This window comes from Leptodactylus fuscus, chromosome 5, assembly GCF_031893055.1.
Source record: "Leptodactylus fuscus isolate aLepFus1 chromosome 5, aLepFus1.hap2, whole genome shotgun sequence".
In the NCBI taxonomy this organism is placed as follows: Eukaryota; Metazoa; Chordata; class Amphibia; order Anura; family Leptodactylidae; genus Leptodactylus; species Leptodactylus fuscus.
In genome coordinates, this window is record NC_134269.1 from 53,186,315 (window position 1) to 53,200,677 (window position 14,363).

Below are 14,363 nucleotides of genomic sequence, written 5' to 3' on the forward strand. Positions count from 1 at the left end.
TGTATTATTCTCGTCTACACAGATTGATTTTTTTTTTGTGCTGGAACTTCAGGCACAAGTGAAATGCACATTAAACAAAACGCCAACCCATTAGGTAACCCTGAAGATCTCGGACTACTAGTGTTTTATACTGTTTACTCTTTTCTGCGCGCATCGACTATTCTTCGACGTTCTCTTGCTCTTTCCTGGAAATATTTTTAGACTAAACAATGTGGAACTTGACCCAGGTGACTTATTTCTTTTTTCCTTTAATGTTTGTGACTTCATTAACAAAGCGTGAAGTTCTTAGTGTTTTCTTCTGGCTGGCGCAGCTTATGATTTCTTCCATGTAATCTAAAACTCACCTAGAAAGACCTTGTGGTTCTCAAGCCGTTGTAGAAAAGCATTTATCTTTTAATAATCTCTATTTATATAGCGCCAATGTGAGACAAAAGGAGAGCGGTCCCAGCCCATAAGAGCTTACATACTAAATGAAAGGGAGAAGTGACACAATGGGTACATGGTGCCAATTTTGTTCCGGGGACCAGCCCCTTGTCCTGGCAACAGGAATATAAATAAAGCTGCAAGAACAAGTCACCCAGACAATATCTAAGCCAAAACTGATAAATTGTGGAGTCTGTAGGCCAAACCACCGACTCGCAGGAAAAATCCTCTAATTTTAAAAAGCCTATTAAAGTAGATAAGATAAGATAATCCTTTAATAGTCCCACAATGGGGAAATTTCAGTGATACAGTTTCATGGATGGTACAGTAGTATATAACAAGAGAGAAAACTCATACAAGCTCATGGCAGATAGAGAAATCCTAGGAATCATAGCAACTAAATAGAAAGAAACACAGACACACTGCAGGATCATTTAGTACTCTGTGCGGAGTGATGTTAATAATACAGCCTGACCGTGGTTGGAGGACACGAGGAGGGGTCACAATAATAGATATAACAGGCAGAAACGTTTTGTTTGCAGAGGTGGGGGACATATGCAGCTATCATGATAGCATGTGGTAGTTCCTTTGGTAGGTAGTGAGATCTCCTGCTCACAGCTGATAGTTCGGTATCTTGTATCAGTACTATTGTCCACTAACCACAAAAAATGCCCCAAATGTCCTTCATCACAAGCCCTCCTCCTTTCTTCTCACCACAGTGTTCTATTGCCGAAAGAAGTCTGAAGCCATCCAGGTATATATGGTGCTGCTCTCTTGCCAAGCTTCCATAAACTCCTGGGGTAGGTGGGTGATGGTAGGTTCCCAGGCTGTAACAGAGTCCCACGTGTCCACAGTAAAAGAAAGAAATACCAGTCAGCTGTAGGCATCTTCATACATCAGCAATAGGCGCCAAAAATCATCTCCTTGAAAGAAGTAGTCCACACTTCTATGTAGGTTTCTTCTCCATGCCACATGGTGTCCATGCTGTCCTTAGCTCCTGGGGGGATGGTAAATGGCACATGTGCAAACACGAAAACTCCAGCTGATTCAAGTCTTGAGTCTTGTCCATGCTTAACAATAGAAACAAAAGGAAAAAAAAATACTCCACAGGGTGTTCCATTTGATTTATACTAATTCATAGTGCTAGTTTGCTTGGTTAGAGGATTCTTGAAGATACAGACAAAAAGAGTGAAAAAGGAAGATAAAGGTTGCTCTCAGCTTGGAGCTCTGTATCGAGGCAGCCACTCAGTGCGGCGCCATCTTTACATCAAGCAACATCTTTACATCAAGCAACAAACAATGCAGGTAATTAATTATACAATATTAGAAATTGTATATCATTTCAAAATACTAATTTTATTTTGAGGCTCAGTATGTAACTATTTTTCCCCAAATCTGAAACCACCCAATTTGACCCCAACTCAGACTCCGCACGCCTGGTAACAAGTCAAAACCACAGCAGGTTGAAGATATCGATGGCCGGGTCTGATTGTGTATGACCATGGAGTAAGGTTTTAGTCAGTATGTATCATCTATCTGCTTGAAGTATTCAAAGTATGGTCAACACTTGCAACTTGAGAAGCAATTTTCTTATTGTCTGAGGTAGTGATTTCCATATAATAGGTGCAGCACAAGGATTGAGATGATGTAATAAGTGACTATACTGTAGGACATGAGCTGAATGAAGAGCTCCAATGGGTTGTATAGATGACACCTCAAACAAGCTGGGGCAGCTCTGGGGAAAGGTTTGTAGACTATCTGAGAGTAATTCCATGTAAATTGGCTTTATACTGAAATATACAGCAAGCACCTGACATATGTGACAATCCTAGAACCTTGTAGTAATTTTATGGATCTGGGAAACTAGCATACACCAAATTATAGTAGATTGTGTCTAGTATTTGTCCAGGGCTTAGTTCATAGCAAATCTAAAAGCATACCGATTTCATTTAACTTTTCAGGATAAGCTGGTGCGTATGTACATGAAAATACTTAAATACTTAATACGTAAATTAAAATACTTTCTGGTCATTATGTGGCTTATAATTTGCAATGTATAGCAGTTTTCCCCATCTACATGCTGTAGATTAGCTTAGCTGTTGGGTACAGACTAGCTCCCATACACTGCTCACAGTAAGTAGAGGAGAATCTGTGTATTTGCTGCTTCTCTTGTACTCAGAAAATGCCCTGATGAAATGAAGTGTATACATAAAGACCTGTACTCTTCACCCTAAGTCTGTCCTTATATCTTGCTCTGCCTGCTCACTCCTCTATAACAATAGTGCCTATCTACTAAGAGAGATAATCAGACATGTTAATACCTACAACCCAAAAAGGAAAATGAAATGGAAAATTTCCAATGGACTAGCTAGTGTCTGTTGCTAAAATCTTGTACGGACAATAGCCACAGACACTCCTGATCGGACACCAACGGTAGTGTGAATGCCCCGATAGGGAAGAAATGCCATTCTTGTCTACATGGGGTTGTTGCAGTCAGTTCCCAAGCTAGATCCAGATAGTAAGACATGCCTTTACATGGAGACCAGAGGAAGAAAAAATAGATGGCCTATAAGAAGGTTGCATTTCTTTATATCCATGTTATTTATATAGTAATAGAGAACATATGCCATTCTTATATACATGGTCCTTGTAGTTCTAAAGTTAGGTTCCCAGCCTAGATCCAGATAGTTAGGAATATTTTGCAATCTCCATATTTCAATGCAAGTTCCTTGAGTTGTGTTAACAAGTTCCTTGGCTTACACCCAAAGTATTTTCCAACACTACTATTTCAATGGTGTGAAATAAACAGTTTGATGCTCTGAAGGTGTTTGTACCAAAAAATGCTAACCTACATGTGGATTGTTCTATATTCAAAGATTGTTTTAAGTAAAGGAACTCGCATTGAATTTTGGAGAGTATATAGTTTTCAGAACTGTTATTTATATAACACCTGCCGATCCCACAGTGCTATATACAGAAGTTAAACACTAGCCTCAATCCCTTCTCACACTAGCCTTCACTCTACTGCCAATATCATTGGATATCCGTCGACTATGGAATTATGGAAACAAATTTTGCTGTCATAATATCCTGAAATATTGTTGACATGGATTCCACAAACCGGTGGACACATTCCTTAGGGCTAGTTCACACGTGAAAACCGCCTAGCTTCTTTTGCACTGAAAAAAACCACAGCAAGTTTTTTTTTTTTTACGCGTTTTTTTTTACAAAAAAACGCGTGGTTTTTACCGCGCGGTTGTCGACTCCCATTCACTTCTATTGATTCTATTGATTTCTTCAGGCGTTTTCCGCCTGAAGAAAGGACATGTCTGCCATAGACCAACATTGTAAGGGGCAGATTTTGAAGCAAAATCCGCTGTCAAAATCCGCCCCTTTTGTTCACGTGTGAACTAGCCCTTAGAGATTCTCTGATCCATGCTTCCAGCTGCTATATACTTGTCTCCTGAGCACTCGTGCTGTAATTCCAGTTTGACCACATCCCACAGTGAATTATTTTACAGTTAGATCCTTACCATCGTAAACTCGCATAATTTATCATCTTTACTACTTCATATTGGTAAAAAATACTTAAGTATGAAAAACTTTGTGTTCCATGCTTTCACGCTGTGCAGGAAGGGGCTAAAATGTTCCATGCACTCATATGTAGATACTTTACCTGTATGGGGTGTGTTTTGCAGACATTTGGGCATCTGGCCACTGAGACATGTTGCAATTTAGTTCTTAAGAAGGGTATAAAGTTTTATAATCTCCTTCTGAGCTGCCTGACTTGAGTCATTTACTGGAAGATCCTTTCTGTGGCCATAGTTAAAGGGGTTCTCAGAGCTTATGGAGCAAACACCAGTCCTCTAGACGTGTTGTCATTTCCTAGTGCTTTGTTATTGGAGGTACTTTTATTTACTCTTGGAGATCTCCTTAAACCCTGGCTATTAGGTTTTTGCGGTGAGTCTATGATAGTAAGCATCCAATTGGGAACATTATGTATGTGGTATTTTGTTATAACCCTCTGTGTGAACAGGTGATTCCAGGACAGTGGGGGCCATCGAGGCATAATTTACAAGGGGGTTGCTCAGACAGGACAACCTTCAATGTCTCCTTTACAATTATCTGTTAAAGGAGTAAAGTTGACCATAAACTTGACTGTCAACCAACATTCAGTTGGTTATGTAATATTTCAGCACACCAAAAATTTATGTGTACAAAACACCATATTGATGAGTAAAAGGACTTGTTTACACTGCAAGAGAAATGGATAAATACATATACAACATCAGCAGAAAAAATGCCTGAATGTTTCGGGTCCCAACGGACCTTTGTTTGCAGGTCATCTGTACCAGATCAAATCACACATAAATATATAGCGCAACAGGTCAATAAAATCAAGAAAAACAAGAAAGAAAAGAGTAACAGACATCAAGAAGAAGTCCTAATCTATACATATGGCTCGTAAATCTATATCACAGCATATTATATGGCTTAATCCCATCAAGATTCAGTTGACTCAGTTACCTACATTCCCCACAAGGAGCATAACAAGTAATGATGAGGCCCCTTAGCATAACTTGTAATGGAGTCCCAACTCTACCATGATTATCTTGAACACCAAGTTTAGAACTTGAAAAATGTAGGATTATTTTGACCTTTTTTTCTCTGAGATAATAATTCACACAGTGCTGTCACAGTACTGGAATAATGCACACGGTTCTGTCACAGTACTGGTATAATGCACACGGTGCTGTCACAGTACTGGTATAATGCACACGGTGCTGTCACAGTACTGGTATAATGCACACGGTGCTGTCACAGTACTGGTATAATGCACACGGTGCTGTCACAGTACTGGTATAATGCACACGGTGCTGTCACAGTACTGGTATAATGCACACGGTGCTGTCACAGTACTGGTATAATGCACACGGTGCTGTCACAGTACTGGTATAATGCACACGGTGCTGTCACAGTACTGGTATAATGCACACGGTGCTGTCACAGTACTGGGATAATGCACATAGTGATGTCACAGTACTGGGATAATGCACACGGTGATGTCACAGTACTGGTATAATGCACACGGTGCTGTCACAGTACTGGGATAATGCACACGGTGATGTCACAGTACTGGTATAATGCATACGGTGCTGTCACAGTACTGGGATAATGCACACAGTGATGTCACAGTACTGGTATGATGCACACGGTGATGTCACAGTACTGGGATAATGTACACGGTGATGTCACAGGCCTGGATAATGCATATGGTCATGTCACAGTACTGGGATAATGCATACGGTCATGTCACAGTACTGGTATAATGCATACGGTGATGTCACAGTACTGGGATAATGCAAATGGAGCTGTCACATTAGCGGGATAATGCACACGGTGATGTCACAGTACTGGGATAATGCACACGGTGATGTCACAGTACTGGGATAATGCACACAGTTCTGTTACAGCAGCGAGCTAATGCATATGGTGCTGTTACAGCAGCGGGATAATGCGCACACACACACACACACACACAAAAATCACTCTGTACGCTATGACATCACAACATGTGAAGGATGTAATTACAATTACATCACATGCAGGCATTATCATTCCCCAGTAAAGTAATGGAGGAACTCTTACATCTCCTTCCATCTTCCATAGTTATCACTAATTGCACCATAGATCTCTGTGGTAATAGGCCATCTTTGTTGTTGGGACATATAGCAGGTGCTCAGTCTGCTAACTCGATAGCTACACCCATGGCCCCCACCAATACTCTACACCTACACATCCGGCATATGTTCTCCAATAGAAAAGCAGAACAAGAACGGAAAGCTCATCTTCCATAAGAACAAATGGATAGGTCATGTAGAAATCCAACAGCTCTCCCTATTTCCTCAACATCTGCCGAGAGTGGGGGAAAGTTCAGAGTCAGAACACCACAATACATTACATGGTCAGCCACTTAGTCCCTTGGTGGGGTTGGCCAACATTCATCTAACATGTATGACTGCTTTAGGTCTTCCTGGGTGCTTGAAATTGTTGCATTATGGTTTATTCAATGTCTCACAATGAGCAATATGTTATAGTTTTTGTAAACAAAACTCATAAATTGCCATCGACTGCCTTTTGGTTTGTTCGCAGCTATATCTTCACTCCTCTCCGACCCTCATCACTCCATGGGCCTGTACTTGGTAATGCAATGCATGTGCTGTCAGGTATCCATTCATGGAGCCATCTGTCATTTCCCTCACCCATGTGTGTCACATCAGGCTGAGCAGCTGCAGGGCGTTGTAGACATGTTTTCTAATGCTCATCCTCTCATCTCCTCAGAGAATTTATCAAGAGATGAGCAAGACTTTGCTCAAGGCTCCGACAAGCTCTCAGGGTCTTGTTTCTTGCAAGGCATTAAATGGCTATTAATAATTGATGGGGATGAGCCGAGTCCTGGGATGCTTCAATATTCTAGATACCAGGGGTTGAGTAGATGAAATCAGGACCTAAATATTGATATGAGAGGAGGCCGTGCTCGTGGGCAGGCTGTGATGCTTTCTGCCTGTTGCTCGGGATGTTCAAGAACCAATTACCCAAATGGAAAATTTTAAGAAGTTTTACAATGGTGCGGTTTTACATTTGCATTATGGGTGAACTGCTTTTTTATGGGATCCCCGTAATTGTGACTATAATTTATCTTTTTGTCCCTTCCATCTCTTTGCTCCGACTCTGAGCTAGTGATTGAATTTCTATGAAAGCAAATATGCAACAAACTAAACATCCAATTAATTATATAATTCATAATTGTGTAATATCGTTTGATTTGAACACCAAAGTCAATAACTTTTTATGATCCAACTGCATTCAGGATCCCCAACACTGGAAATGTTTGAGTTGGGGTCATGAACTGACAAAGTTAGATTTATTGAAGTTGGTGTCTGCCAGGGTACTAATGAGGGATTCTGTAATCTTTAAGTATTATTTCCCACATTGCATTGCCTTTCTAAGTAGGAGGTCTGCTGTTTTTCAGGCGTTTTGCCTGCGTATCAGCTTTTCCATATTTTAATAAGGCTATTTCTGGACATGAAGTGACAGCTTCTTAACATGAGTCATGTTTTCTGCGAATATTCTAAATTCCTGGAACATGGTCACTACCATATGAGTTTTCTCATCATCCGATGTCTCAATGTGATGTAATACCCCAGACCAATAAAGTGAATGCTTAAGATTTTCGCTCTTGTTGTTCTTACAATGTCAGTATTAATTGATAGTTAAAATGGCCGTCTGGTCAAAGGCTCCAGAATATGTAAGTCGGTTGATACTGTGGATGTTTACCTGCTAATTCCTCATTGCTGTTTTTTACCGCCATACCATGAGGTCAGATCTGCAATCTGTGACTAGAGTCTAACAATAGTGCCTGCAGGTAGTCTGAGACACGCGTCTGGTCAGAGGAGTAACGTTAAGCTACTAGGCCCCACTGCAAAATCAGTTAATGGACCCCTACATACCTTTTACCATTGTGGTATATTTTATTTGGGGCCTCCTTAAGTTCCAGGACCAGGTTATCCCCCTTCCTCCTGTCTCATTATTGGTTCTAGCTGCAAGTCAATCTTAGGCCCATGGGAAGAAATCCATGCATGAAGAGGCGATTTATATTAAAGTAAATATAGGATAAAGATAATGTATGGATTACTAAACCACAAGGGATTAAAATATGATGGGGAAAGTGACCCACATATACCATGGAGAATGAGGTTTAGGAAGGGGGTATCTGTACGGCTACTTCTTGAGTCCTAGGTTGCCCTTTGTTCTGACCCATGATGCAGATATCTTAAATGTTTTTCCATTTCCTAGTTTGACTTTCCATATGAAAGGGCCTATTTAAGGGAGATAAAGGGAACCTGTCTGGTGAGCAAATCACTAGCATGTCCATTTGGGCTGTTGTCCCAGTCACCACTGTAATATGTAGTAAGCTTGTCCATGTCGGGGGGTGTTTTTTGTATTAAAAGAGGACCGGTCACCGTTGTATAAAGCCCAGTGACAACAGCTGACATTTATCACCCTGAGCAGTTTGGGTATTCTGTTTGGCATCCAAATCCATTCAGCCATTCCAAACATATGAAAATTAAGGTATATTAGCCAAGTGGGCGGTGACAATGCATGACTTATAGCACACACAGACCCCATCCCAAGAAAAACCACAGTGTTACTGCCCACTTGGCTTGTATATATTAATTTGCATCAAATAGCTTATACATTTGGAATGGCTGAACTGCTTAAACAAAATACTTAACCAATGGATGAGTCTGATGTTCTCGCTCTCCTGGCACTGAATCCAGGACGGTACACTTTTGCTTCACTGTGCTTGCTGGTGGTTTATTGTCTCAAATTCATCTGACAGCCAGACTCCCTGTAACTGTTTCTTCTGCCTGGTATTAAAGCGTGCTATCCCCAAATCCTGTCCTGCTTATTCCAGGGTACTAATAAAGTATGGTTGAAACATTTGGTTCTGTAATGGCCCTCTCCTTTATGATGCCATCTATTTCTGCATATGCGTTGGTCACCATTGCAAATAGGTTCTTGTGAATACTTTGTAGTCAGTGGCAATTCTCTACTGGCGGTATTGCTTGTAATTCTGTATGGGCACGGCAGCATTCTACTGCAATTAAAATGCTAATTTTCTAAACGGTGATACATTCATGTGGCAAGCCTGAGTTACAAATGTGAAATTAAATCTGTCTTGTCTGAAAGTCCCGAGATTACTTGTTAGGAAACTAGCTGGTCGTTCAACAGGTTGTATCATCCTGCTACTCTGAATTTTCCATAAAAAACTGGTATTGTACGAGAACTATCCATTCTGCTTCTGTTCTGATCCTGATCTTTACACGTATAACAGACTACCTATGACATAAGTGCAATTTCTTGGGTTTTCTTATACGCTCTGCAGATATATATATATATATATATATATATATATATATATATATATATATATATATATATATATATATATCTCCCTATACTATAAAAATGAATTTCTGTCTGTCTGTGCTCTAATGCGAACCAAACGACTGGACCGATCTTCACCAAATTTGGTACAGAGATACTTCAGGTATCCGGGAAGGTTTAAGACGAGACTCCAACTCGCTCGGACGCACCGTTGCTGAGATACAGCATTCCAAACACAGTGCCCCCTCTTAGCCAATACAAACCTGCAAGACTTTCACTCATATTCCAACTGCAATACACACGGTCACTCCACATGCACAATACAACACTGATATCCAAACTGAGATACACGCATCACAGGATTAGATACACAGATCAGCACACAGTATCACACAACAGAGGATTGGATACACACGCACACAGTCCCACAAACCAGAGGATTAAATACGCACTTCTGCACACAGTTCCACACACTGAAGGATTTGATACGTGCATCTGCACACGGTTCCACATGCCGAAGGATTAGATACAGGCGTCTACACACAGTTCCACACTCCAGAGGATTAGATACGCGCATCTGCACACATTTGTACACACCATAGGATTAGATACACGCGTCTGCACAGAGTACCACATGCCGTAGGTTTAGATACACACGTCTACACATAGTTCCACACTCCAGAGGATTAGATACGCGCATCTGCACACAGTTGTACACACCATAGGATTAGATACACGTGTCTGCACACAGTACCACATGCAGTAGGATTAGATACACGCGTCTACACATAGTTCCACAAACCAGAGGATTAAATACGCACTTCTGCACACAGTTCCACACACTGAAGGATTTGATACGTACATCTGCACACGGTTCCACATACCGAATGATTAGATACAGGCGTCTACACACAGTTCCACACTCCAGAGGATTAGATACGCGCGTCTGCACACATTTGTACATGCCATAGGATTAGATACATGCATCTGCACAGAGTACCACATGCCTTAGGATTAGATACACGTGTCTACACACAGTTCCACACTCCAGAGGATTAGATACGCGCGTCTGTACACAGTACCACATGCTGGGGGATTGGATACATGCGTCTAAACACAGTTCCACACACTGTAGGATTAGATACGCACCTCTTCACACAATACCACACAGGGGAGGATTAGATACACGTGTCTTCACACAGTTGTACACGCCATAGAATTAGATACACGCGTCTTCACACAGTACCACATGCAATAGGATTAGATACGCGCGTCTACACACAGTTCCACACGCTGAAGGATTAGATACGCGCCTCTTCACACAATACCACACAGGGGAGGATTAGATATGTGTGTGTGCACACAGTACCACACTTTGGAGGATTAGATACATGCCTCTGCACACAGTACCACAAGCCAGAGAATTAGATACACGTCTCAGCACACAGTACCACATGGGGGAGGATTAGATACGCGCGTCTACACACAGTACCACATGCCATAGGATTATATACGCACGTCTGCACACAGTACCACATGCCGGGGGATTGGATACATGCTTCTACACACAGTTCCACACACTGTAGGATTAGATACGCACCTCTTCACACAATACCACACAGGGGAGGATTAGATATATGTGTCTTCACACAGTTGTACATGCCATAGGATTAGATACACGCGTCTGCACACAGTACCACATGCCATAGGATTAGTTACGCGCATCTACACACAGTACCACACTCCAGAGGATTAGATACGTGCGTCTGCACACAGTACCACATGCCGTAGAATTAGATACGTGCGTCTACACACAGTTCCACACTCCAGAGGATTAGATACGCGCGTCTGCACACAGTTGTACATGCCATAGGATTAGATACACACGTCTGCACAGAGTACCATATGCCGTAGGATTAGATACACACGTCTACACACAGTTCCACACTCCAGAGGATTAGATACGCGCGTCTGCACACAGTTGTACACGCCATAGAATTAGATACACGCGTCTGCACACAGTACCACATGCAGTAGGATTAGATATGCAACTCTTCACACAGTACCACACAGGGGAGGATTAGATACGTGTGTGCACACAGTATCACACTTTGGAGGATTAGATACATGCCTCTGCACACAGTACCACAAGCCAGAGAATTAGATACGCGTCTCAGCACACAGTATCACACGGGGGAGGATTAGATACGCACCTCTTCACACAATACCACACAGGGGAGGATTAGATACGTGCATCTGAACACAGTACCACACGTGAGGATTAGATACAGGCCTCTGCATACAGTACCACATGCCAGAGAATTAGATACGCGTCTCAGCACACAGTTCCACATGGGGGAGGATTAGATATGCGCATCTGCACACAGTACCACACGCCAGAGTCATTAGATACGCGCATCTGCACACAGTTTCACTTACTGGAGGATTAGATACGCGCCTCTTCACACAATATCACATGGGGAGGATTAGATATGTGCATCTGCACAAAGTACCACACCAACAAGAATTAGACACTTGCATCTAAACACAGTACTACACGGGGAAGGATTAGATACAGCTTTACTCCAGGTATCCATAACAACTAATGACAGGCTTTTCACTGATATACAAAATGAGATACACATAATCACATGACGCTTATGGACATACACACAAACCACATACAATATACACCAGTGCAAAATTGGACAATTCTTATGGGGCCACTACACAAACATAAATTGTAATATACCCGTGCGAAGCCGGGTCCTCCCTCTAGTATATATATATATGGTATTGAAAAGCTGCAACACTTCCATTGCAAATGGTACAAGGTTTGGTGATCTCTTTGTGGAATTGTCACAGATTTCGCTCTTCTCAGTGCATTGCTTATTACAAACCACTATGTTCTACTATACATTTCTGGGGGGTCTTAGAGAAAACCATTTTAGTTGAGCCTAGCTTGACTTGATTGACAGGTCTCTCCCTTTTGGTTTATGGTGAGAGACCTGTCAGAAGGTCTGAGCTGGACTGTAGATAGTGGTAAAGATCCATCTTGTCACTACATTGCCAGAGCTCTGCTTTAGGTAAATTGTTGAGACCTTTTCTAAAAGCTTAAGCAGCGCTTGGGCCAACACCATTTGAGCATTAATACATATGCATGATGCAGCTACCCAAATCATGCCACTTGCTGTCTAAGCTGGATAGGATGTTGCTGGCGGGGATCTACCAAGATGACTCTCATGCCCGTTCCTGGCTACTTTTGGGGGAAAAAAGCAAAAACGTCAACAATTCATTGGTCAGTTTCTAGTCAAGGAGCCTGTTGGGATTTCATGTTACTGTTCTGGGCAATGAGAACTGATAGCAGGGTACTTTGTTTTTTTCCAATTAGGTGGCAGCGACAGGCTAGGGGCAGGTGGAACCATTTGGAATTTACAACTTACATTTTATGGTTCTGAGCATAGTAAGACTAAAGAATGCCATACACCACAGAGTAAGTGATAAAGTAAAGATAATAAGCAAGAACATTAAGCAAGTAAAAGAGAAGAAGCAATTTCTTACAACTCAATTAGTATGTGCTCTGTCACCCCATTATATGCAGGCAAGTAAAAGATGATAGCAAACCAAGTAGATGTCTAAGGTCCCATGGCCTTGCTAGTATGATGTGGGCTAAACCTTTGTAGCCTTATATAAGTCTTATGGTCAGTGGCCTAGAATGTGACCTGACAGGATGGTGGAGCTGGAGTCGGGACGTCAACTTTGACTTCAAAAGAAAATGGTTGGCAGCGTGGTGGTTCAGTGGTTTGCACTGTAACCTTGTAACCATGGACCACATCTGTAAGGAGTGTGTGTGGGGTTTCCTTTGGGATCTCTGGTTTCCTCCCGCTGTCTAAAGATGTACTGATAAGGAATCTAGATTGTGAGCCCTTTATGGAACAGTGACTGACAATGTCTGTAAAGACCTGCGGAATATCTTGGTGCTATAGAAAATACACAATAAAATAATGGCTGCTTTTAATCTAAACTTATTTTACCATTTTTAATATTTTATAATCAGATTCATAGCTTGTTACATATTTAATTTCATAGACTCTATATTGCTTCTGACTGACCAAGACTGTCATCCATTTATGTAGGAGTCAGAGTTGGAAACACAGGAGTCAGATTCAGTAGTTTGGCCTACCCACTCCATAGCCCTGCCTGCGCTACATGGTACAAAGCTAGAATTGAAATAGAAGAAGCTTCAAGAAGCCAAGTTAACCCTTTCCAATACATTCCATAGAACCCACTGTAAAACACCTACACCAAGTTTTTCACTTTTTAAATTGGCTCCTCTCGCGTCGGCTTCACACTGTGGTGTGAGAATTAAAGATTACTTAATATAGCATTTGGACGGCAGAGTTATATGTTAATTTTCTTCTTCTTCTGCCGGTAGTCATGACGCTTCCCTTGGCACCACCCATTGCTTAAATCTGCAAGCAATTTCTTGCTGTGCTTACCGCTGGCCTTGTGAGACATGTGGGTGGACATCACAGGAACATTGCAAAAAAATAGATTTTGCTCTATTTTTATCTTGTTTCTGTGCAGCTATTAAGGTTACTGAGTGTTTTAGAAGCTGCTTTTAGTTAGCAATGTTTAGGTAGGTTTTTTTTTTCTTGAACCTTAGCCCAGTGATTATAATCTTAGAATGTTGGCGCTGAGAAGAACCATCTTTGTAATATTTGACATGGAGCGGATTGGTTTGTATGCTCCAGTGTTTTTGTTACAAAGGAGTTTTTGCTCATTTGCTTTATAATCAATAGATTTTCTGTTTTTATATAGATGTCGGCTGCTCAGTCTGATGGTTCAGTATTGGCTAGAACGTCATACCCAACAAAGCAACATAAATTTTGATGATTTTCAGTGTTTTCCGAGACCTGTAGGGGAAAAAGTGCTCATTATATTCTCAGCATGTCACCCATTCCCTTAGGTCCTGTTTATTGAGTTTA

General features: G+C 41.4%; 1 protein-coding gene across 2 annotated transcripts in view; it reads left to right on the forward strand.

Annotated features, from left to right (window-relative positions):
- The window catches only part of PCSK6 (proprotein convertase subtilisin/kexin type 6), a 142,506-nt gene that overhangs the window by 37,360 nt on the left and 90,783 nt on the right, over window positions 1-14,363 (forward strand). The gene's annotated exons all lie outside the window — the stretch shown is intronic.